The sequence below is a fragment of the Castor canadensis genome, chromosome 8 (assembly GCF_047511655.1).
Source record: "Castor canadensis chromosome 8, mCasCan1.hap1v2, whole genome shotgun sequence".
Lineage (NCBI taxonomy): Eukaryota > Metazoa > Chordata > Mammalia > Rodentia > Castoridae > Castor > Castor canadensis.
Window position 1 is genome coordinate 116,094,694 of NC_133393.1, and position 26,021 is coordinate 116,120,714.

Consider the following 26,021-nt stretch of genomic DNA (forward strand, 5'->3'; position numbering starts at 1 on the left):
CTTATGTTGTTGTGGCAATATAGTCAGACAAGAAACCAAGCGACACTTAGAGGAGCGGAGAACTCAGATTTTATTTTTTGTGTCAGCGGGCTCAGATGTGTACCTGTGTCTGAGCCCTGAACAAAGGATTCACAAGATATTTGAAAGGTAGTGCAGGGAATTAGGTTACAAAAATGTGCTCAGGTTATAGTGTCCTAACCAGTGAGTTAGACTGTTTAGGTTAATTTGGCTGGTAGTGAGCCAGGGACCTAATGTTGTTTAGATAAGGTCACCAGGGGAGGCCTGCTTTAGAAAGTTTATTTACAAGTAGAGACAAAGAAGGGCAAGAATGGGTGCTTATCTCTGCAAGGTGCCTTTCATCTCTGTCCAGAAGTTTTGCATGGCTCTAATGGGTAATTCCTCACACTTTACAGCTCTGTCTGAGGTTACAGCTTTTAATAGACAGTTTACCATGTTTTACGACCCTGTTTCAAGGCCATCTTCTTCTTCAATGTAACTCACCTCAACATAGCTGCCCGACCGCTCCAACTTTTTGGTTGATAAGACATTTGCAGGGCAAGAGATACTAACATTTTATTGTATTTTGGGTCAAATAATTAAACTACAAATTAAGAAGTATTATCAGTGTTACCTTCCTCAATATTCTAGCTATTTCCATGGTTTTCATTCTGTAAACCAATTCTCTTCCAGTTCCTCTAAAGTGTGTATTAAGATACAAATTCAGCAACATTACCAAAAACATGGTCAATAAACCCATTTTTACTGATTGTTCCCCCAAACAAATTCAGCTCAATAGAAGTGATAGAAATGGAAATAAATTTTTATACAAGTACTAAATAAGACATTTGAACAAAGTATTGCTCAGAGAAGTCCAAAGTGATTAGGTGGAAGTACATAGTATGGAAGTCTATTGTTGCCAAATAGTTGGCATTTAAAATACAAATGTGTAACCAAACAATGAACATTAAAATACTGCATAGTCTCATAATACATCCCTATTTGTGAGCCCATTGAGAAATCATTCAGAAAAGGCAAAGGACAGTTACACCTACACTACTAAGTTAAAAAAGAAGAATGGGTTATTTATTTCTCTTCCATCCACATGATGGCATTTGGAATGTGCAAGAATTTAGTTATAAAGTCACACAGATTTGTTCAGGCACAGCTCTCAAACAATATCAGAAGGCCTATACATCTCAAGTTCAGTGAAGTTTCTTCTGCTTCTTTTGTTAATTATTTCTTCTTTCTGATTCTGTTCTTTCCTGATGTATTTTTATTAGACAACTATTGGACTTCCATGTTTCTTGATAAAACTTTAGTATTTCCTAATCCTGCTTGTTTTTGTATCTTTGAGACAGGGTATCACTATTTACCTGAGACTGGCCTCAAACTGTGTGTCCCACGGTGGCCTTGAACTTGTGATCCCCCTGCCTCTACTCCCAATTGCTGGGATTACAGGCATGCCTCACCACACCAGCCTATATATTTGCATTTTTATGTACTATATCCTAAAGTATTTTATCAATTTTATTTCCCAGTTTACCAATTCATCCATATTACCAATGCCAACTTCAGCCTATTTTATTCCTTGGCCCACGGCTGAGTCTTTTTGTCTTTATTTTTATTTATTTTTGAGGGGAGTAGGGGCAGTACTTGGGTTTGAACCCAGGGCTTCTCACTGGCTAGGCAGGTGTTCAGCTACCCGAGCCATATCTCTAGTTCTTTTTGCTCTGGGTTTTTTGTTTTGTTTTGTTTTTTGGGGTTTTTTTTGGTTTTGTTTTGTTTTTTTCAGTACTGGGGCTTGAACTCAGGGCCTTCACATTGCGCCATTCCACCAGCCCTATTTTTATGAAGGGTATTTTCAAGATAGGGTCTCATGAACTATTTGCCTGGGCTGGCTTTAAACCTCGATCCTCCTGAGTAGCCAGGATTACAGGTATGAGTCACTACCACCCAGCTCTGGTTATTTTTGAAATAGGATCTCTTGCTTTTAGCCTGGGCCATCCTGGAATGTGATCCTCCTTTCCTATACTTCCCACCATAACTGGGATGACAGGCGCATGCCCTAACACTCAGCTTTTTCTGTTGAGATGGGGTCTCACACTCTTTTTTCCTGGGGTTGGCCTCAAACCTCAATCTTCCTGGTCTCATTTAGTCCTTTTTTAAAATAACACTTTCTTATACCCTGATTATATAATAACCTGTTCTTATTTTAAGTTTGTAATTTTCTCTTGTATCTTTGTAAGTACACAGATTTTCTTACAAGTGGCTGCCATTCAGTGCTCTTCTGTCCAGAAAACTCTGTTCCCTCTGAAATTGTTTTGTTTCCTTTGTCTTGACCCTCCTCCCTTGTGCTGTTGGTTTTCATCAAGTGTGTGATGATCCTTAGTTGTCTATTCACATTTATGAACGAATACTTTGTAGTGTAAACCAACCAAACAAGGTCTAACTCTAGCATAGCTATATCCTGATATTTTTATACTTCAATAGACAAAAACTGTTAGATTAAGATTAAAGGAGTTTCTCCTTGCTCACTTTTTAGTTTTAATGGTTATTATAAACATTCGGGCACCTGACATAAAGACTGAGTTGGTCATACAGGGTTTCAGTGATGAAATTCCATGTTCCACAATGCATGAACTAAACAGGTAATATTATAGAAGGGAGGAGGATCAGAAGAAAATAGACTAGGCCTGAGTCCTGAGAAAGTAGAAGGGAGGTAGGGATGGCATAGCAGAGAGATAAAACCTGAGAAATCTAAACATGAGGAGGTCATGTAGCACTGAAGAGGGGAAAAAGTCACATAGCTAGGGTAAAGTAGCCTATAAAATTAAATATAACGACATATGAATTAGACCTTGCTTTTTGCTTCTGTAACCTGTTTGCAAGGGTATGTAAGGTGAGACCCCTTTGTTCTCAGAATTTGGACACAAATCCACTGAGTCTGTGCTGGCACAATAAAAACGTTGCTTCCTACTAAATTCCCTCAGTGTCTCGTACCTCAGCTAGTAACTTCCTGCAACATTTCTTGGTGGCTCGTTTGCCAGGATTGTGGAGACACGGTGAGTTATCACCTCCCTTGTTACCGGGGTGCATATCCCCAGACCGCTGGGAGGAGACCCCACGAGGCACCAACAGACAACTTGATCCAGAGGGGGATTCATCCTCCTGACAAGTTGGGGTGGTCTTGGATGCACAACAGAACCCAGTGAGGCATAGGAACAAGTGAGGGGAGGTGAACACCGCTCATCAGACTGGTAAGAACCCAGGTTCAAATTCAGGCCTGCCTCAGAAGGCAGAAGGGGAAACTGATCACCTCCCAGAGACTGGAAGTAACCCAGTGAAACCATGTCTCTCAGGTTTAGGGAGTGGGGTGGAAGTACTGTGCTGTGTGAGATTGTATGAAAGTGTGAGCCTGAGACACAGCCCAGCTGCGAAGCAAGTGAGGAGTCCCGATCCTCAAGTCCATGGCGAACACATAAGGTAAAGGGTGAAACCTAACAGGTCCTCCAGTCTGAGGTTTACACAGACTCACTACAGCCAAAGAGACACCCTAAGTCCCCGCGAGGGGAGCTACAGGAGATGGACAAAGCGAGTGCTCTTCCAAAACCCCTCCCCCTCTGTGTCTGCCAGCCTAGTAATGGGAGGAGATGGGTGGAAATCACAGTCTTTCAGTCTTCATGGGTAGCTCTGGTGCCCCAGCTTGCACATCTTCACCTAAAATGGGCATCCTGAAGGAGGACTGAGGCTCAGCACTAACTGACCTCTTATAAAAATTAACACATGAAAGATGGACTTGCACTGATACATAAGATCTGGTCTGACTTGAAAGAAAAGGAATGTTGGAGAAGGGCTGTGAATGTAAAGAGGGAGAAGTGGGGAAATGGAAACAAAACTGGGATGAGGTCTTCATGGATGAAGTCTAGTAAATTAAAAGTGTAAATATCATGAAATGTTTGAAGACAGAAAAGGATGAAAGGTTTAATATACTCCTTCAGTTGAGTTTTTATGTCTTAAAAATAAAAAGTAAATAGAAAACAATTTAGGATTATTAAAATATGCCAGAAATACTGAACTTGCTGGCACCTTTACTTTTAGGGAGCATAAATAAGGAGAACCTACCTAAAAGGATGAGAAAAAAAGGAGTAACTATGACTGTTGCTGGTAAAAAAAAAAAAACTGTTCCAAAAGGTTGGTGCAGTAAGCTTGGTCTGTTATTGAGACAGTCATGAAATGCTTATGTTTCCCTTGCTAATGGCTGGTCAGATTATGCATCCAACTAATGGTGCACTCACAGTGTGTATGTATGTGAAAGCATCTTCAAAATGGTTCTTAAACTGCTGCTATAAGGTTAACACGATACTCGAGGTAACAAAAAAAAAACCAGGGTATTTGTTTTAAAGATCTCTGTTATAAACTGCTTAGGCTTTTTACACATAAATATGTAAACATCTTGAGAACAGTTCTTATTATGGAGTCAATGTAAAAACTTATTACTCTGTTCTGCTACTTTAAAAAAAACAGGTTTTCAAACTTATTTCAATCAGGTCTCACTAGGACGCAGGCATTCAGGGGTTAACATTCTGGCTTAGATCAGAGGAGGGAAAAAAGGGAATAAAATCTGGGATTTAATTCTCTCTTATAATACATGGGTCTATTAACAAATGGGCTTTCTATAAATTGTTTTTATACAAAAAAATAATTTTAAGGTTGCTTTCGTTCTGGTTTTTTCTCCCCATACAAATATAAGGTTCTACATTGATGCAAAAATCCTCAACAAAATAATGGCAAACCGAATTCAGCAACACATCAAAAAGATTATCCACCACGACCAGGTAGGCTTCATCCCAGGGATGCAGGGGTGGTTCAACATACGAAAATCAATAAACGTAATAAACCACATTAACAGAAGCAAAGACAAAAACCACTTGATCATCTCAATAGACGCAGAAAAAGCCTTTGATAAGATCCAACATCATTTCATGATAAAAGCTCTAAGAAAACTAGGAATAGAAGGAAAGTTCCTCAACATTATAAAAGCTATATATGACAAACCTACAGCCAGCATTATACTTAACGGAGAAAAATTAAAACCGTTCCCTCTAAAATCAGGAACCAGACAAGGATGCCCACTATCTCCACTCCTATTCAACATAGTACTGGAATTCCTAGCCAGAGCAATTAGGCAAGAAGAAGGAATAAAAGGAATACAAATAGGTAAAGAAACTGTCAAAATATCCCTATTTGCAGATGACATGATCCTATACCTTAAAGACCCAAAAAACTCTACTCAGAAGCTTCTAGACATCATCAATAGCTATAGCAAAGTAGCAGGATATAAAATCAACATAGAAAAATCATTAGCATTTCTATACACTAACAATGAGCAAACGGAAAAAGAATGTATGAAAACAATTCCATTTACAATAGCCTCAAAAAAAATCAAATACCTAGGTGTAAACCTAACAAAAGATGTGAAAGACCTCTACAAGGAAAACTATACACTTCTGAAGAAAGAGATTGAGGAAGACTATAGAAAGTGGAGAGATCTCCCATGCTCATGGATTGGTAGAATCAACATAGTAAAAATGTCGATACTCCCCAAAGTAATCTACATGTTTAATGCAATTCCCATCAAAATTCCAATGACATTCATTAAAGAGATCGAAAAATCTACTGTGAAATTTATATGGAAACACAAGAGGCCACGAATAGCCAAGGCAATACTCAGTCAAAAGAACAATGCAGGAGGTATCACAATACCTGACTTCAAACTATATTACAAAGCAATAACAATAAAAACAGCATGGTACTGGCACAAAAACAGACATGAAGACCAGTGGAACAGAATAGAGGATCCAGATATGAAGCCACACAACTATGAGCAACTTATCTTTGACAAAGGAGCTAAAAATATACGATGGAGAAATAGCAGCCTCTTCAACAAAAACTGCTGGGAAAACTGGTTAGCAGTCTGCAAAAAACTGAAACTAGATCCATGTATATCACCCTATACCAAGATTAACTCAAAATGGATCAAGGATCTTAATATCAGACCCCAAACTCTTAAGTTGATACAAGAAAGAGTAGGAAATACTCTGGAGTTAGTAGGTATAGGTAAAAACTTTCTCAATGAAACCCCAGCAGCACAGCAACTAAGAGATAGCATAGATAAATGGGACCTCATAAAACTAAAAAGCTTCTGTTCATCAAAAGAAATGGTCTCTAAACTGAAGAGAACACCCACAGAGTGGGAGAAAATATTTGCCAGTTATACATCAGACAAAGGACTGATAACCAGAATATACAGGGAACTTAAAAAACTAAATTCTCCCAAAACTAATGAACCAATAAAGAAATGGGCATGTGAACTAAACAGAACTTTCTCAAAAGAAGAAATTCAAATGGCCAGAAAACACATGAAAAAATGCTCACCATCTCTAGCAATAAAGGAAATGCAAATTAAAACCACACTAAGATTCCACCTCACCCCTGTTAGAATAGCCATCATCAGCAACACCACCAACAACAGGTGTTGGCGAGGATGCGGGGAAAAAGGAACCCTTTTACACTGTTGGTGGGAATGTAGACTAGTACAACCACTCTGGAAAAAAATTTGGAGGCTACTTAAAAAGATGGACATCGATCTACCATTTGATCCAGCAATACCACTCTTGGGGATATACCCAAAAGACTGTTACTCCAGAGGCACCTGCACATCCATGTTTATTGCGGCACTATTCACAATAGCCAAGTTATGGAAACAGCCAAGATGTCCCAGCACTGACGAATGGATTAAGAAAATGTGGTATCTGTACACAATGGAATTTTATGCAGCCATGAAGAAGAACGAAATGTTATCATTCGCTGGTAAATGGATGGAATTGGAGAACATCATTCTGAGTGAGGTTAGCCTGGCTCAAAAGACCAAAAATCGTATGTTCTCCCTCATATGTGGACATTAGATCAAGGGCAAACACAACAAGGGGATTGGACTATGAGCACATGATAAAAGCGAGAGTACACAAGGGAGGGGTGAGGATAGGTAAGACACCTAAAAAACTAGCTAGCATTTGTTGCCCTTAACGCAGAGAAACTAAAGCAGATACCTTAAAGCAACTGAGGCCAATAGGAAAAGGGGACCAGAAACTAGAGAAAAGGTTAGATCAAAAAGAATTAACCTAGAAGGTAACACCCACACACAGGAAATCAATGTGAGTCAATGCCCTGTATAGCTATCCTTATCTCAACCAGCAAAACCCCTTGTTCCTTCCTATTATTGCTTATACTCTCTCTACAACAAAATTAGAGATAAGGGCAAAATAGTTTCTGCTGGGTATTGAGGGGGGGAGTGGGAGGGGGTGGAGTGGGTGGTAAGGGAGGGGGTGGGGGCAGGGGGGAGAAATGAACCAAGCCTTGTATGCACATATGAATAATAAAAGAAAAATGAAAAAAAAAAAAAAAAAAAAGACAAAATAGGGAGAAGGGCCATTTTCAAATGGGATTTTAGAAGAAAGGCAAAGGGGACAACAAAAAAGGTTAAAAATAAGAGAAATAGAAAAGTAATAAAGAGAAAAACCAAAACGAAGACAGCGTCCTACAAAGAGAAAGATGAAAAGAGCTAAACATTGAGAAAGAGCAGCATTTAGCACCTGTCAGGTCTCAATAAATATATATTGAGAAAATAGTATTTGATTGGAGTTTACAACTTGCAACTCATTGAGTCAGGGGATTTCAAGATCAATAGCACCCACTGCACTATAAGCAGAGTTTATAGTTATTAGAATGCCTCTATCCTTGAATCTCTAGAAAGGACATTATTTTCTGGGCTAGAGTTATTACAGCCCAAATGATATCAAGATAAGAATGCTGTCTGAAAACTGTACCTTTCCCTTCCTGTAACATAAGCCATTTACAGCTATCAATGCTGGACCCAAAGAACTGATACTGATGAAGCATATTCTATGATTTGATTCACAAAGGTTAAAATGTGTTTACCATGAAATCTCAAGGAAAGGAAAGGGACTAATCCTTTTAAGAAGGATTTTTAGTACAAGTTGAAAGAAAGGGAATCCTTTTCTTACCTCCAAAAGAATAAGAAAATTAAATAAGCGTAAGTATTTTACTTTCCGTGCATTTTGAGGATTTTCTGTAGCTTTACTTCATTCAAATGTTTCAAATTATAAAATAGGAGGAAAAAAATAGGTGACAGCAATAGCAATCTAAAATTTGGATCCATAAGTTCTAATCGGGCCTCCCTCTCCTAAGCTGCCATGGCACTCTACCCTGCTTAAGTGACACTGATCGCACCCATATTTACCTTGTTCAGTTTCATCTTCATGAGCTTCTGGCCTTGCTAAAACATGTAGCATAATGGGTTCGTGTTGGCTCTGCACACTAGCTGTATGATCATGAGAAAGTACCATGCCTCTCTGTGCCTTAGTCTATGGACCTAAAAATAGGGCTAATGAGAGAATCTCCTTAGTGCATAAGAGGCACTCAAAAAACTTTTGTAAAATAAATAGCTGTTGAGCGAACAGAGTAAAAAAAAAAAAAAAAAAAAAAAAGATACAAATTCTCAGATCCAGTGTCAACCAGGATTCAAAACAACAAATCCTTCACCACCCATGTCATAGTGAAACTGGAAAACATAACAGACAAAGAGAACATCTTAAAAGTAGCTATGGAGAAAAAGACTAATTTTAAAGAGAATACAACCTGACTGGAAACTTCCATTAGCAGCAATGGAAACCCAATGAACATAGAACTTCTTCAATGTATACAGGGAAAATAATTGTCAACCCAAAACTATATACTAAGTTAAACTATAATTAGAACACAAGACAAAATGAACCATTTAAGACCAAAATAAAAATTGAGTTTACCATTACAAAAACTTTATCAGCAGAAATCCCAAGGGATGGCGATGTGGCTCAAATCACAGAGTGCTTGCCTAGCAAGGCCCTGAGTTTCAACCCCAGTTCTATTCCCCTTTCCCCCAAAAAATAAATCCCAAAGGATATATTTTCAGGCAGAAAATGGTCTCCAGAGGAAGGTATTAGTAAGAAATAGTGGGTAAAAATAACTGATATATATGTGGTAGCATTAGGTCAACATGGACAGTTAAAATATTCTAATGTTTAATTGAAATTTAAACATGAGATTAACCTTAGCTTCTTCCTGGAAAAAAACACATTTTTATTATTAAAATTTGATTAGATTTAAAAAAAAAAAAAAAAAAAAAAAAAAAAAAAAAAAAACAAATATAAGGTTCTAAGTTAAAAGGTTTTATGAGTTAATTTCAATAATATCTGTGTATATATGATATTAAAGATATGGTTTTTAAAACACACGGATAAAAAATACTTTAAAAAAAAAAAGATAAAGACAAGCTCCCCCATGGGATACAAAATAAGCTGTCAGAAAGGTACAGAATAAGTTATAATAAAAATATGTAGCTTATAGATGCTTATATAAGTGATTAACTAAAATCCAGTTACATTAAAGGTTTTGTAAGGTCAAAATTTAATGTACTGATGTTAAACTAAAACTTAATTCTCTAAGCTCCTAACAAGGCTATCTTTAAAATATTGTATTGTTCTTGATAATATTTACAAAAAAACTGTCTTAAAATGATTTTTGTTTTGGCAAGATAACTGTCAGAAATTTTTGGTGCAACAGGTTAATCCACAAATTTGTCAAGGAAATAAGAGTTTATTAAAACACAAAAAGAAAAGAGGCAGCTGAGCACAGGGAGTGCTGCTGCATTGATATGAGGATTGAGACAGATTTACTTATGTAAAGCAAAGCCAAAGTATACCCTCCAGATAGGATTTAAAAAAAAAAAAAAAAAACCCTCAAAAAGAGGCACTACACTGGAAGTCAAGACCTCCAGTTTTTCTGGACTCAACAGAGTGGAGATGTTAGTCCTATTCCTTTCACATGGCAGGTGGAGGGAATTTTTGGCCTGGGATGTCCACATTGGGCCTGTTATTTTAGGGGGACTCCACTGACTACAGGTTGGTGGGATCCTGCTGTATGTCATAAGCCATGTGTTAATGTCAACAATCTGGGATGTGATCCCTTATCAACATCTGAGCCATGATTCTTGGCCACTATGTTTCCTAACTCCACGCTTAGTCCCCATAAATATTTACCTGTGTCCTCTGGTGATTTTTGTTGGGGTTTTGACTACTAAGGTAACTGAGTCATGTTCATTTAAGAGTTGGTTTATGTAAAATTTTCTAGATGACCTCATGGTTAAACTACTGTTGTCTTGGGTGATTCTAATGCAGCTAGTATCCTATATGTGTCTGTGACTGGGCTCTTTGGGGTCACTGACCCTGTTCTCCTCCCCCAACTGATCAAAGCATCTAAGGTTTTACTTCAAGAGCAACAACTAAGCTAATATGTATATATAACCTCTATAGAGCTGTGATGCTGTTGCTGGTTCCTAAATATTATATACATTTGTTTTTCAAGTATATCAAGCCTTCTAAGATACAAAATTTAGATAAACACAGTAACAAAAAGTTAGTGGTACTGATATACTGTTCTGTTAGTTACTAAATTGTCCATCAGAATTTTAACCATGACTCTTAAGTTTTTGTCATTATAGTTCTGATGCTTCTTGGCATTTACAATCAAGTGCATGAAAAATGACTCTAATAGCTACTTATGTGTCAACCAGGTTAGCTGTTTAGACATTTGCTTTTGTTAGATTTTGTTTTGTATTGTCCTTGTCTAGAAGCCCACTGCCTAAGAACCACTCCTCCTAAGCCTCTTTGTTGCTTAAATTTGGCCAAAAGGGTCTACTTGGCACTGAATCCCACCTGATCTGCTCATTATTTCCCCTCCACCCCAATGTGGGACCAAGACCAACCAAAAACCAAATCCAGGAAAGAGCAAATCCTGACGATGAGAAAAAATGACCAGTCAAGAAAGATCTTCAGTCTAAGGCCACATCACCCAGAACATGCGCAAACTCATTTGGTCTCGAAAGCCAAGCAGGATCGAGCCTATTAGTACTTGGATAGATCTTCAGAAGAGACTAAGCAGTTTGGAGACAAGGGGGGAATGCCATCAAAGTACAAATAAGAGTCACTGGTGCTAGATGTCTCAAAAATAACCAAAGCCAAGAGGATTGAGGAAATAAATCCTTATGCATGTGTGGCTATCCGGCATTAAAGCCCTCCCAGACACAAACTCATATTTTTAGACAGGGTATTCTACTTAAATAGAGACAAAATAACTTTTTACTGGCTCTAAACATGTCCTTTGATACTTAAAGATGGTGGTTTTAACTTTCTTTAAAACAACGCGTTTTCCTGGATATATATACTGATAATATATTGTTGCCATGGTAATTCTACTCAGTTAAAAAAAAAAAAAAGACATTGTCTAGACAAAAAATAAAATGTCCATCCATTAAAACCCCATTGGAGGGGCCCTTTTGTTGCTATCTTGTCTACTACCCCCACCACAGTTAAAGTAGCAGAGATTGCTCCTTGGATCCACCACAGTCAAGCCAGCTTCTCTCGAGTAGGAGCGCATCCCTGATCTGGCTTCACCGTGTAATATTACCCTCCCAAACCTGAGTGCTGTCCCTCAGCAGGACTCTGCTTCCCAGGAAACAATCGGAGACCAAGAACAACAATGGGACAGCCCTGCTCTAGTCACACCCAGAAGCTGACTAGCCTACACATGGCAGAAGCTTGAGGAGTCAACTCTCCAACAGGACAAACGGGCTGTTTTTCACAACAGTTATCTCACTGTAATGTACTGTCACCCCTGTCTGTATGTGTTGCTGTAGTTCTCACCCGAGTCTTCATAGGCTTGGCAGAAACCGCCCCCACTGATTGGACTCATGGTGAAAGGTTTTTATTTGCTGTCTTCTCTTTTGGGCAGGATGCACAATTACTGTTAATTGTTACTGATCTGGCTTCCCTTCACAGCCCCAGAGCCACCCTCTTGTAACCTATGTATGTGTACTACTCAGGCAGGAAGTGTTGTTACTAAGACTTTACTTTTTCATACTTACTATTCCTGTGCAGGCTCTGTCACTGGGTCATACACTCACAATCATACCACCTATCTAGTGTGCTCTCATGGTAATCAGAATATCTGCTTCAATTCCACTTACTCTCCTCAGGAGCAATAGTTAGAGGTCAAAAGCGTCTACCACCCTTGGAACCTCGTCAGTTGCAGCCAGGTGTTTAGTTCTGATAAACAAGTATCAATGCTCTTTGATGAATGTGTAGCCACAGACAAAGGTGGATGTGGAGGTACACGCTATGGCTGTGGGGGCCTAGACTGGGAAAGAGCCTATACATCAAATGATAAATTTATGTGCCAGGGAAGCAACTCTTGGCCATGTGACGATGTGGGTTATTACTGTCCTTATTGGGGTTGTGTTTCATGGGCCACATGGCAGAGGGCTAAGCATGCAGCCCTCTATCACAAGGGGAAAGCTGCCCCTGACTACACCCATGGCACCTATAACCCTGTAAATTTCAATGTACTTAAGCTATCTGATTGGTCACTGGGACAAATAATTAGAATAAGGATAAATGGAAAGGGCCTTGACCTTGGGAGTCTGATGAACCTCAAATTAGTAACTGTTACCCATGAGACTTCCTCATAACAAGTTTTCACTTCTTTTACGAGGAGATGAGGAGTGAAATTTCCATCTCTGCCAAAGCTAAAAACTTGTTCTTCTCACTGGCTGAATCTATAGCCCAGACACTGAGTTGTCACTTTATGCTATGTTTGTAGGGGGACCAACATGTGAGACCACTGGCCTTGGAAAGCAAGGGAGCTGGACCCGCGGTAGCCTTCAAGGAGACTGCTTTCCTGAAACACAGGAAAGGCATCTAGCTCCTAAAAACTTCCATCATTGGAAATTATTGTATCTCCTTCCTGGAAGGCCAATTCTCTACCTAGGTGGGGAACTTAACTTGTTTAGGACATAAATTTTACAATGACACTGCCCAAGAGACCCAATGGTGGGGAGTTCCAAACCATACAGAAACCCAGCCCCACCCACTGGCCAACTTTTCTAATCTCCAGAAAACGTGGGATAATCTTACTGCAAACATAGATTGACAGGCAACCAGGGGGCTATATTGGATCTGTGGGAAACAAACTTATATGGTGCTACCTAGAAGCTGGTTTGGATCTTGTGTGCTAGGCTCAATCAGACCATCCTTCTTCTTGTTTCCCCTCAGATAAGGTGAAAAACTGGGAGTCCCCATATATACAAAAAGATTAAGTAGACAAAAACAGGGTGCCTAACAAATTGGCAATTAAAAAGATGACAAATGACCTCCTGAGTAAATCATCCAGTACAATGATCCTGCCACCTGGGCAGAAGACAGGTCCTGTGGCTATCACACCCCTATCTGTATGCTCAATCTCATCACCAGGCTGCCGGCTGTTGTTAAAATTATAACTAATGAAACTACAAGAGTCCTCAATTTGCTGGCAAGATAAACCACTAAGATGCACAATGCCATTTATCAGAACCACTTGGCTTTAGACTATTTGCTTGCTTCTGAAGGAGGAGTTTAGGAAAAACTTAACCTTAAAACTTAAAACTTAACAACTGCTGCTTACAGATTAATGATTCAAAAAAAAAAAAAAAAAAAAAAGGTCACAAAAAGAATCACAGACAAAATGGGAATGCGTGCCCATGTCTCTGTCCAGACTTGGAGAGGATGGGATCCCAATGACCTGTTTGAAGGATGGTTTTCTGCCTTAGGTGGATTCAAAATCCTGATAAGGGCAATGGGCCTAATTCTAAAAACGTGCTTAAAATTGTCCTGCCTGGTTCCCCTGGTGCTGTGGTCTATCAAGACTATTATAAAGGCCATTATAAAAAGGAAAATGGCTGCATATGCAATGATGTTATAAAAATACAAACCCCTAGATCAAGATGATGCTCTTTGACCCTAGGTGGGTCGAAGCATCAAAGGGGGAAATAATGTAGTAGGGAGGAGGATGAGAAGAACACAGACTAGGCCTGAGTCCTGAGAAAGTAGCATGGAGGTAGGCATGGCATAGCAGAGATAAAACCTGAGAAATCTAAACATGAGGGAGGTCACGTAGCACTGAGGAAGGGAAAAAGTCACGTAGCTAGGGTAAAGTAGCCTATAAAATTAAATATAACCACATATGGATTAGACCTTGCTTTTTGCTTCTGTAACCTGCTTGCAAGGGTGTATAAGGTGAGACCCCTTTGTTCTCGGGGCTCAGAATTTAGACACGAGTCCGCTGATTTTGTGCTGGCACAATAAAATGTTGCTTCCTGCTAAACTGCATCAGTGTCTCATATCTCAGCTAGCAACTTTCTGCAACAATACTTTTATTTGATTTTCTCTTTTATCAAGAGAAGATGGATGCTGTAGTACATCTGTGTACCACAGGGGTCAGCAATTTTATTTTTTTTGGTAAGAGACCAGATAGTAAACACATTTTACTTTAGACTTTGTGAGCTACAGGATCTGTATTGCAACTACTTAGCTCTGATGTGCAGCAGAGATAATATGTAGACAAATGGCCCTGAGAAACTATATTTAGAAAAACTCAACCCCTGTTGAGTGGTGTGGGTTAAAATTATATGTGTAAATAGTATATCTGTTGTTTTTTTAATATGATAAAACTTTTTGCAAGTTGTTTTGTTTATAATGCCAACTTTTAAAAGCTTAACTGGAGTTAACTGGACAATGAACTAGGCAGAAATTGCTTGACAGAAAAGAGGGAAAGCCCAAAATGCCACTTCCTACAGAGAACCCATAGTTCAGTTTTATTCAGAATAAAGAAAAAAGCTTTCGCTCACACTAGCAGAAATTCAGCCATAGGTCTGAAATCTGTATTCAAACTACACATGCAGTGAGGACAATCTTATGCTAATACAGTTGATGTGCTGCTTCATTTGTCTACTGCTTGTCTAATACTAACAGTTATAACACAGCAATGCAACTAGTATTTGAAACAATCCTTATAGTGTTACAGTGTCAGGCACATTTCACTTCTCTTGACACCACTGGTTCTCTGTGTACCTCCTCTTCAGTAAAGTCATTTTTGATACTGAAGGTTTTGTGAATCTCATCAGGAGTTTTGAATAAACAGTCCTGCATGTAACATCAAGAAAACCTTTGATATCTAAATAGTTTGCATCCAGAGTAAGTTCAAAAAGCATTCCTTGGTCAACTTTCAGGAATTCTTGGTTTCAAACACATACATCTGTTCGCTTTTCTTTGTTCTCATCATCTTCAGGAGGAGGGGCACCCCTGTGGTGGGTGCACCACTGAATGACCTTTTTCAAATATTGCTGCGTTAACATTTGGTAGAGGAACTGGGTCATCATCTCCTGAATCATCCATTCCCAAATATTCCCAACATGCTCTTGATGGTCACAGAGTGTTTGGCAATTTCTACACCGACTTCATATATCTCTCCATCAGAACTCTGTAACTTAATTGGAGGCATGGTGTTTTATCTTAAGGAGATGGCAGGCTGGGGGCTGACCGAAGTGGTGCAGAGTCTGCACCAAGGAGAAGAGAAAGGCAAGAACAGGCCGCTACCTATCAGTTGGTTTTTAAAGAAATATTTTTCTGTTGACTCCAAGACTTGTCATCATACTTTTTCTCCTTTGTTTAGCTCCCCTGATACTACACACCTACCCCCTAAAAGTAGCCTGTTGTCTTACTGAGAAAATTTCTCATTTTATTGTTTTTGCTATGGAAACATGTTCCCTGCATTTTAAAATCTTTAATTCTTCTCCATGTTTCCCCTCCTTCTTCCAGTGTCCTTGAGCCAAATTTTTTTTTCTTTGTAGGCTGAAATCAAACCCAGGACATCACAAATGCCAGTCTCTGCCTTTATTGTCCTCTTAAAGCCTGGACTTGGGTACACAAGATCACTTTTACTGTATATTTATAACTCAAGATACAAGAAGCCCTAGGAGCTAGGGCAGGGTTTATTTTCATTCTCTAGTACTAGACTTTTATACAACATTGCTGCTTCATAACTTACACAAAGGGTAGCGTGATAGAATGGGACATTTTTATATCAAAAATATTTAACAAAAAACACATGAATTTGCATAGATTGTTTTGTCAGGTTGCCATATAATATGAATAATATGGCAATAGTAAAGTCTCAGACAGAATAAAGAGCAACATATGGTGAATAGATTCAATTTTAACCTTTACAGAATACCACCAACACTCCTTAAACTTCCACAAAATAGAAAGAGAAACAGCACTGCCTATCTCATTCTATGAAGACAGTATTACACTCATCCCCAAACCGGACAAGGACACATCCAGAAAGAAGAACTACAGGCCAATTTTAATGATACAAAAATCCTCAATAAAATAATGGCAAACAGAATTCAACAACATATCAGGAAGATCATTCACCATGACCAAGTTGGCTTCATCCCAGGGATGCAGGGATGGTTCAAAATATGCAAATCAATACATGTAATATAGCACATTAATAGAAGCAAAGACAAAAACCACTTGATCCTCTCAATAGATGCAGAAAAACCCTTTGATAAGATTCAACACTATTTAATGAGAAAAGTTCTAAGAGAACTGGGAATAGAAGGAATGTACCTCATTCCTTCTATAAAGGAATATATGACAAACCTATAGCCAACATCATACTTAATAGGAAAAAGCTGAAACCATTTCCCCTAAAGTCAGGAATGAGACAAGGATGCCCACTCTCCCAACTCCTGTTCAACAGAGTCCTAGAATTCCTAGCCAAAGCAGTAAGCCAAGAAGAAGTAAAAGGAATACAAATAGATAAAGAAATAGTCAAAGTATCTCTATTTGCAGACAACATGGTCCTATACCTCAAAGACCCAAAAAACTCCACCCAAAAACTACTGGACACCATAAACAGATTCAGCAATGTAGCAGGATACAAAATCAACTTACAAAAATCAGTAGCCTTTCTAAACATCAACAATGAACAAATTGAGAAAGAATGTAGGAAAACAATTCCATTTACAATAGCTTAAAAAAAAAAGAAATCCAATACCTAGGAATAAACTTAAAGGATGTAAATGACCTTTACAAGGAGAGCTACAACTCACCAAAGAAAGAGATTGAAGAAAACTACAGAAGGCTGAAAGACCTCCCACGCTCATGGACTGGCAGAATCAACATAGTAAAAATAGCTATACAACCAAAAGCAATCTACATGTTCAACACAATATTCATCAAAATCCCAATGACATTCATCACAGAGACTGATGATTTTTCAATCTAACATAAAGTTCATTTAGAAACACAAAAGACCATGAATAGCCAAGGCAATACCAAGCAAAAAGAACAAAGCTGGAGATATCACAATTCTCAACTTCAAACTATACTACAGAGCCATAGTAATAAGAACAGCACAGTACTGGCACAAAAACAGATATGAAGACCAATGGAACAGAACAGAGGACCTGAATATGAATCCACACAGCTATGCCCACCTTATTTTTGACAAAGGCACCAAAAACATACAATGAAGAAAAGACAGCCTCTTCAAAAAAATGTTGCTGGGAAAAGTAGTTATCTTCTACAGAAAACTAAAACTAGATCCATGCCTATCACCCTGTACTACTATCAACTCAAAGTGGATTAAGGACCTTAATCACAGACCCGAAACCTTGCAGTTAGTAAAAGAAAGAACAGGGAATACGCTGGAAGTAATAGGTATAGGCAAGGACTTCCTCAGTGAAACTCCAGCAGCCCAGCAACTAAGAGAAAGGATGGACAAATGGGACTATATGAAATTAAAAATCTTCTGCACAACAAAAGAAATGGTCTCCAAATTGAAGAGACCATCCACAGAGTGGGAGAAAATATTTGTTACCTATACATAAGACAAAGGACTGATAACCAGAATATACAGAGAGCTCAAAAACTAAACTTCCCAATAAAGAAGTGGGCAACTGAATTAAACAGAGATTTTTCAAAGGAAGAAGTCAAATGGCTAAAAAACACATAAAAACAATCCCTGGCCATAAAGGAAATGCAAATCAAAACCACACTAAGATTCTGCCTCACTCCTGTTAGAATAGCTATCATCAAGAACACCACTAATAACAAATGTTGGCAAAGATGAAGGGAAAAAGGTAGTCTCATATACTGCTGGTGGGAATGTAAGCTAGTACAACCACTTTGGAAAACAATATGGAGGCTTCTTAAAAAAACTAAACATAGATCTGCCATGTAATCCAGCCATATCACTCCTAGGGATATACCCAAAGGAATGCAATTCAGGTCATTACAAAGGCATCTGCACACCCATGTTTAGTGCAGCACTATCCACAATAGCCAAGCTATGAAAACAGCCAAGATACCCCACTACCAACAAATGGATTACAAAAATGTGGTATTTATACACAATGGAATTTTACTCAGCCACAAAGAATAATGAAATTTTGTCATTCGCAAGGAAATGAATGTAACTGGAGAACATCATCTTAAGCAAAGTTAGCCAGGCTCAGAAGGCCAAAAATCCCATGTTCTCCCTCATATGCAGATTATAGACCTAAAACAAATGCAGAGTTTCATTGCTATTTTGTTTATTGGACATGGGTCACACACTAAAGGGAGAATGTGCATGGGAGGAATAGGGTAAAGGAAGGAAACCTGAAACTTGAATGTGGTTGATATGCTCACTGTAGAGGACCAAATATAGTAAACTTAAACTAGCAAAGGCCACTATGGGAAGGCGACTAGGAAGTAGTGAAGAGGTCTGGTAGAGATGAACCAATGTGGGTTGCAATACACATGTATATGGAAGCAACACTAGGAGTCTCTCTGTATAGCAATCTTTATCTCAAACTAGCAAAAATGCTGTATCTTTCTTATTATCTCTTAAGTCTTCTCTTCAACGAAATCAGAGAACAAGAGGAGCAACAGGTTCTGTCTGGTGGGGGGGTGGCAAATAATGCATCCACATGTGAGTAAATGCAAAAATGATTAAAATTAATTAATTTTAAAAGGCATGACTATATTCCTAGCAGCAGACGTGTTAAATGTCCAATAAAATGTTCATTACTCAATGAATGGCACAGAGATATTTCTCAAATGATTTGTTAAACTAGGATTTGATCTCGGGTTGAAATTATAACAGGATATTTGATCTGCTATAATAATGAGCATGCTACATTTTAGCAATAGATTTTCAAAGCTTCATATAAACAAAATAGCAATGAAACTATATGAAAGGAACTCAGTATGTAAAGAAAAAGTCACAAAGTATAGGCAACTAGTTCTGATTTGGGCCCTTTAGAAAGAAAACAAAAACATTTGAGACTAAAGTATAGCTTAGTGGTAGAGTGCTTGCCTAGTATGCACAATTCCCTGGAACAAATTCCCAGCACAGCAAACAAAACAACAAAAAAAGATTTTTAAACCACAATTTTTAAAAAATGAAAAACTGTACATAACAATATGATGTAGGGCTTGGCTTGAAACTATGGAAGATCTGACAGCATTGAGCAGTGACTAATTAGAACAGAGCAGGAGTTGTCTCCTTTGCAAGTAACAAGCATACTCCATTTTGTACCTGTACTTTCACTGCTGGCTCTTTTTTTTGCCACATGTCTATATACTGTAATTAGATAAATTCTGACTACTGGTTTAAAGTAGAATGTTTTTTAAAAAAACAAAGAAGTATTCAATCATATGCACCAATATTTTAAATACAGCAACTTTATATGTTCCCATTTTAATTTCGTCTCAGTCACCATTCTTTCTATGACTAGGTTTTCTACCTGTATTTTTAAGCTAGTCCCTTCCACCACCTAAATGAAGATAAATGACTTTACTATCTACAATTTGTCCTGTCAGTCTATCCATTGTCCATATACTCAGATTTTTCTTGCTGTTAATAAGCCCTTTCTCAAATCACATGACTTTTGTCATATATTCTTTTCTTCCTAATTCACCCCCATTCTCCTTTTCGTCTCTCTTTACAACCCTTTTCAAAATGTAAAAATCACTCTTAGATTGTATGCCACAGTTTGGTGACACCCAAGCCACCTGACTTAGGCCGTAAAGCTACCCTCCTGTACCTACACTGGATGATTTCTTCATAGTGCTCATGTATTTATGTTCTCTATTTAGTTCCCCTGCCTTCATACCCACTTGTTATATCGGCTCTATACCTAGATTAATCAAGGGAGAAAAAAGGAGATTAAAAGAATTCCTTGAAAGAATGGATGTTAGAAACAGAAGCCTCCCCTTTTACTAATGATTATAAATAAATTGATTATTACCCAGAGGCCATATCTGACCTGGAGCCACATTTTATTTAGATTTTACAAAGTTTGGTGACGTTATACTGCTAATATGTGAACTTGTTGAAATATAAGCAGTTCAGTAACTATTGTTTACTTAACCATCTCAAAAATGGCTCTTTGTCTGCCAGACCTTATAGGCATTCAAGTTTGTGAACTCAACTTTGGTAACTGCTATAAAATGTTAGATGACTCTTTACTACAGATGCTCCTTGACTTGTGATGGAGTTATATCCCAATAAACTCAATTTAAGTTGAAAATATCCTAAGTTCAAAATGCATTTAACACACCTCACCTACTAAACATCACAGCTCAGCCTTGCCTACCTTAAACATGCTCAAAATTCTTACATTAGCCTAAGTTGGATAAAATCATCTGACACAAAGCCTACTTTATAATAGACTAGAACCTGGAACTACCAGGGCTGCTGTAATAGAGTACCAATGATACAGTACCTTAAAAAAAAAGAACTTCATTTCTTCACAGTTATAGAAGCTAAAAGTCCGAAACCAAGTTAGGTTTAGTTTCTTCTGAAGCCTCTTTCTTTGGTTTGCAAGTGTATCTTCACAATGGTCTTTCCCTCTGTACACATCTGTAGAAATTTTTCTTATATGGCACCAAAAATAATTAATTAGAGACCACCCTAGACACCTCATTTTAACTTTACCTCTTTATCTCCAAATACAGTTACATTCTGAGGTGCTGGGGGTTAAAAATCTATTATGAAGTTTGAGGGGAGACACAACTTAGACTTTAAGAGGTATGATTTAAGAAGACATGTGTATCTGACAAGTTGATAAGAGTAGACTATGATGGTTAATTTTATGTGTCAATTTAGCTAAGCTATGGTACACAGATATTTACTCAAACACAACAATATGTTGCTATGAAGCTATTTTTTAGATATGATTAACATTTCAATTAGCAGACAAGGTAAAGAAGGTTAATCTCCATAATATGAGTTGGCCTCATTCTAAAAGTTGAAGGCTTAAAAAAAGGACTGAGATCCCCTAAAGAAGGAATTCTGCCTCCAGACTGCCTTTTAATTTAATTTGAATTCTATTGGTTGAATTGAGTTTCAACCAATTAGTCTACTTTGCAAATGTCGTATTTGTTAATCCCAATAATACCATGAGCCAAATCTCTCTCTCTCTCTGTACACACACACACACACACACACACACACACACACACACACACACACACATCTATCCTACTAGTTCTGTTTTTCTGTAGAACCCTGACTAGTCCAATAAATGTATTTACATATTACCTATCTAGTTATACATGTATTTATTTCATCATCCATTCTCTTTCTTTTCTGTGCCCTCCTTATCACAGAAGCTGAATGAGTGAGAACTACATTTTGCAAATATTGTTGCCTCTCTCATTCTGAACATGATTTATATTTGGCTAATTAATACATTGCACAACATTTGGAAGGTGGAAAAGAGACAGAAAGCAGTCCACTCTTCTGATGGCAGTGAACATGGACTTTGACAGACGTGAGGTTTTGCAGTGATCACCAAATGCATCTCTGCCAGCTACCTAGTTGGTACTGGCAGGCCATTATAATTATCAGCACTAGTGACAAACCTGAAAGCCATCCTTCTATTTCCATGCCTCCAGACAACAAATTTATCAATATCTAATTTCCTTTAGTAATTTTTCTTTTGCTTGAAGTATCTGTAGTAATGTTTCCTTCAACTAACTGACTTGGTAATTTTTAAAAATTAAAATATTTTTAAATTAGGTAATAATAAGTGTGAAGAAGAAAAATTAGACAAGAGGAAGTTGTATCGCATGTCACAGGAGTTGGGGAGAATTTCAGATTAGATTGCCTGGAAAGGCCTTTACACATCATTGAGATGACTCTGAGCCAAGATCTCAATAACATGATGGGGTAAGCCACAAAATATCCAGGCAGAAAACTACATCTGCTATTATGAATAATGGTGTAATCCACATTATCTCTTGCCTGGATTATAGCAACAGTCTTCTAGTTTGTAATCTGTGTTCCACCACCCAAGATGATCCTGTATAAATCAGATCCTTTCATTTCTTGACTTTCTTTCAACAGTAGCTTCCCATCTCATTCAGCGTAAAAGTCAAAGTCTTTCTGTCCTACCAGACTCTACAATTTGGAACACAGGTATTATCATTCTGCTCCCTTTGCTCACCTTTCTCTTCTTTATTCTACTTGCCACACAGTAGTTTCCTTAATATTTTTCAAACATGCCACAAGCTCCTGCCTCAGTGACTTTGTACTTGCTGAGCAACTGCAAAAAGGCAAAGTTGCCATTAACATAAGCAGAATATTGGGGAAGGAAAGGATGGATATGCACCTTTCCACTATTGGAAATGTTCACTTTGAGATGCCAGTTAGACAACTAAATGAAGATATCAAGGAGGCAGTTCAATATGCAGATGTGAGGCTGAGATGTCAGGCTAGAAATATAAACATGGAGTCAGCATATACAGCAGATGGAATTTAAAACTGTAAGACCAACTGAGATCTTCTTGGGAGTCAGAAAGAAAGGCCCAAGTTCAGTTCATGGCCCTGTGTTACTTGAATATTAAAGGATCAACATTTATAAAATGAATGCATGATGAAACCTGATTTTTAGTTGTCAGTTTTTAGAATTATTCTCTATCATTTCTCTATGTAAAGACAGACTCACTCTACATAAAAAGCAAGGAAGATAAACACAAAGTAAAAGCCATCACATGACTACCTTCAAAAAGGAACAGGAAGAGGAAAGGAAGGTTAAAATTAAAGATAAGGCTCATAAATTCCTCATCTGTGATAAAAGTTAAGAAATACTGCTAAATAACAAAAGTCCTGGATGATGAAACTGGTAAGAGGCTTAAAGTATCCATGCACTAATCTCCCCTTCTTTCAGAGGCAAAAAGATAAAAGAGGTTGAAATGATAATGAATCTGGGAAAATGAAAGCATATTTTTAAAAGTTAAAGCAGTAATTAAAACAAACTTAATAACAGCAGGCTCTCTAAGAAGTAGACTTGAGAGAAAAAGTTAGTCTGTCTCTTTAAACTTTTTAAACAGGTCATATTGCTTCTACCACCAAAAACAAAGTTATTTTTTTTACAAAAAAAAACTTTTTTGTAAAAGTGTATTATGTATCAGAACTCATTTCTCAAAATTACCAAGCTAAAGCTAAGCCTGTATCTTAATTTAAATACCAACAAGAGTTAAATTCACAGTTTAAAAAATGCTGTGTTAACCTATCGGAACCTATGGGACACAGCTAAGGCAGTCTTGAGAGGAAAGTTTATAGCCATGAGTGCATATATTAAAAAGATTGAAAGATCCCAAATCAATGACCTAATGATACATCTCAAACTCCTACAAAAACAAGAACAAGCAAATCCCAAAACAAATAGAAGGAGAGAAATAATAAAAATAAGAGCTGAAATCAACGAAATAGAAACCAAAAAAACCATACAAAGAATTAATGAAACAAAAAGTTGGTTCTTTGAAAAAATAAACAAGATCGATAGACCCCTGAAAAAACCTGACTAAAATGAGGAGAGAAAAAACCCAAATTAGTAGAATCAGGAATGCAAAAGGGGAGATAACAACAAACACCATGGAAGTCCAGGAAATCCTCAGAGACTACTTTGAGAACCTATATTCAAATAAATTTGAAAATCTAAAAGAAATGGACAGATTTCTAGATACATATGATCATCCAAAACTGAACCAAGAGGAAATTAATCACCTGAATAGACCTATAACACAAAATGAAATTGAAGCAGCAATCAAGAGTCTCCCCAAAAAGAAAAGTCCAGGACCTGATGGATTCTCTGCTGAATTCTATCAGACCTTTAAAGAAGAACTGATACCAACCCTCCTTAAACTGTTCCATGAAATAGAAAGGGAAGGAAAACTGCCAAACACATTTTATGAAGCCACTATTACACTTATCCCAAAACCAGGCAAAGACACCTCCAAAAAGGAGAACTATAGGCCAATCTCCTTAATGAACATTGATGCAAAAATCCTCAACAAAATAATGGCAAATCAAATTCAGCAACACATCAAAGATTATTCACCACGACCAGGTAGGCTTCATCCCAGGGATGCAGGGGTGGTTCAACATACGAAAATCAATAAACGTAATAAACCACATTAACAGAAGCAAAGACAAAAACCACTTGATCATCTCAATAGATGCAGAAAAAGCCTTTGATAAGATCCAACATCATTTCATGATAAAAGCTCTAAGAAAACTAGGAATAGAAGGAAAGTTCCTCAACATTATAAAAGCTATATATGACAAACCTACAGCCAGCATTATACTTAACGGAGAAAAATTAAAACCATTCCCTCTAAAATCAGGAACCAGACAAGGATGCCCACTATCTCCACTCCTATTCAACATAGTACTGGAATTCCTAGCCAGAGCAATTAGGCAAGAAGAAGGAATAAAAGGAATACAAATAGGTAAAGAAACTGTCAAAATATCCCTATTTGCAGACGACATGATCCTATACCTTAAAGACCCAAAAAACTCTACTCAGAAGCTTCTAGACATCATCAATAGCTATAGCAAAGTAGCAGGATATAAAATCAACATAGAAAAATCATTAGCATTTCTATACACTAACAATGAGCAAACGGAAAAAGAATGTATGAAAACAATTCCATTTACAATAGCCTCAAACAAAATCAAATACCTAGGTGTAAACCTAACAAAAGATGTGAAAGACCTCTACAAGGAAAACTATACACTTCTGAAGAAAGAGATTGAGGAAGACTATAGAAAGTGGAGAGATCTCCCATGCTCATGGACTGGTAGAATCAACATAGTAAAAATGTCGATACTCCCCAAAGTAATCTACATGTTTAATGCAATTCCCATCAAAATTCCAATGACATTCATTAAAGAGATTGAAAAATCTACTGTGAAATTTATATGGAAACACAAGAGGCCACGAATAGCCAAGGCAATACTCAGTCAAAAGAACAATGCAGGAGGTATCACAATACCTGACTTCAAACTATATTACAAAGCAATAACAATAAAAACAGCATGGTACTGGCACAAAAACAGACATGAAGACCAGTGGAACAGAATAGAGGATCCAGATATGAAGCCACACAACTATGAGCAACTTGTCTTTGACAAAGGAGCTAAAAATATACGATGGAGAAATAGCAGCCTCTTCAACAAAAACTGCTGGGAAAACTGGTTAGCAGTCTGCAAAAAACTGAAACTAGATCCATGTATATCACCCTATACCAAGATTAACTCAAAATGGATCAAGGATCTTAATATCAGACCCCAAACTCTTAAGTTGATACAAGAAAGAGTAGGAAATACTCTGGAGTTAGTAGGTATAGGTAAGAACTTTCTCAATGAAACCCCAGCAGCACAGCAACTAAGAGATAGCATAGATAAATGGGACCTCATAAAACTAAAAAGCTTCTGTTCATCAAAAGAAATGGTCTCTAAACTGAAGAGAACACCCACAGAGTGGGAGAAAATATTTGCCAATTATACATCAGACAAAGGACTGATAACCAGAATATACAGGGAACTTAAAAAACTAAATTCTCCCAATGGGCATGTGAACTAAACAGAACTTTCTCAAAAGAAGAAATTCAAATGGCCAGAAAACACATGAAAAAATGCTCACCATCTCTAGCAATAAAGGAAATGCAAATTAAAACCACACTAAG

The 26,021-nt window shown here is 37.6% G+C and overlaps 1 protein-coding gene and 1 pseudogene across 11 annotated transcripts in view; both read right to left on the reverse strand.

Annotated features, from left to right (window-relative positions):
• Nucleotides 1-26,021, reverse strand: part of Osbpl8 (oxysterol binding protein like 8) — a 243,010-nt gene that overhangs the window by 120,259 nt on the left and 96,730 nt on the right. The window lies entirely within an intron of this gene.
• LOC141425800 (S-phase kinase-associated protein 1 pseudogene) lies at nt 9,834-25,007 on the reverse strand (annotated as a pseudogene).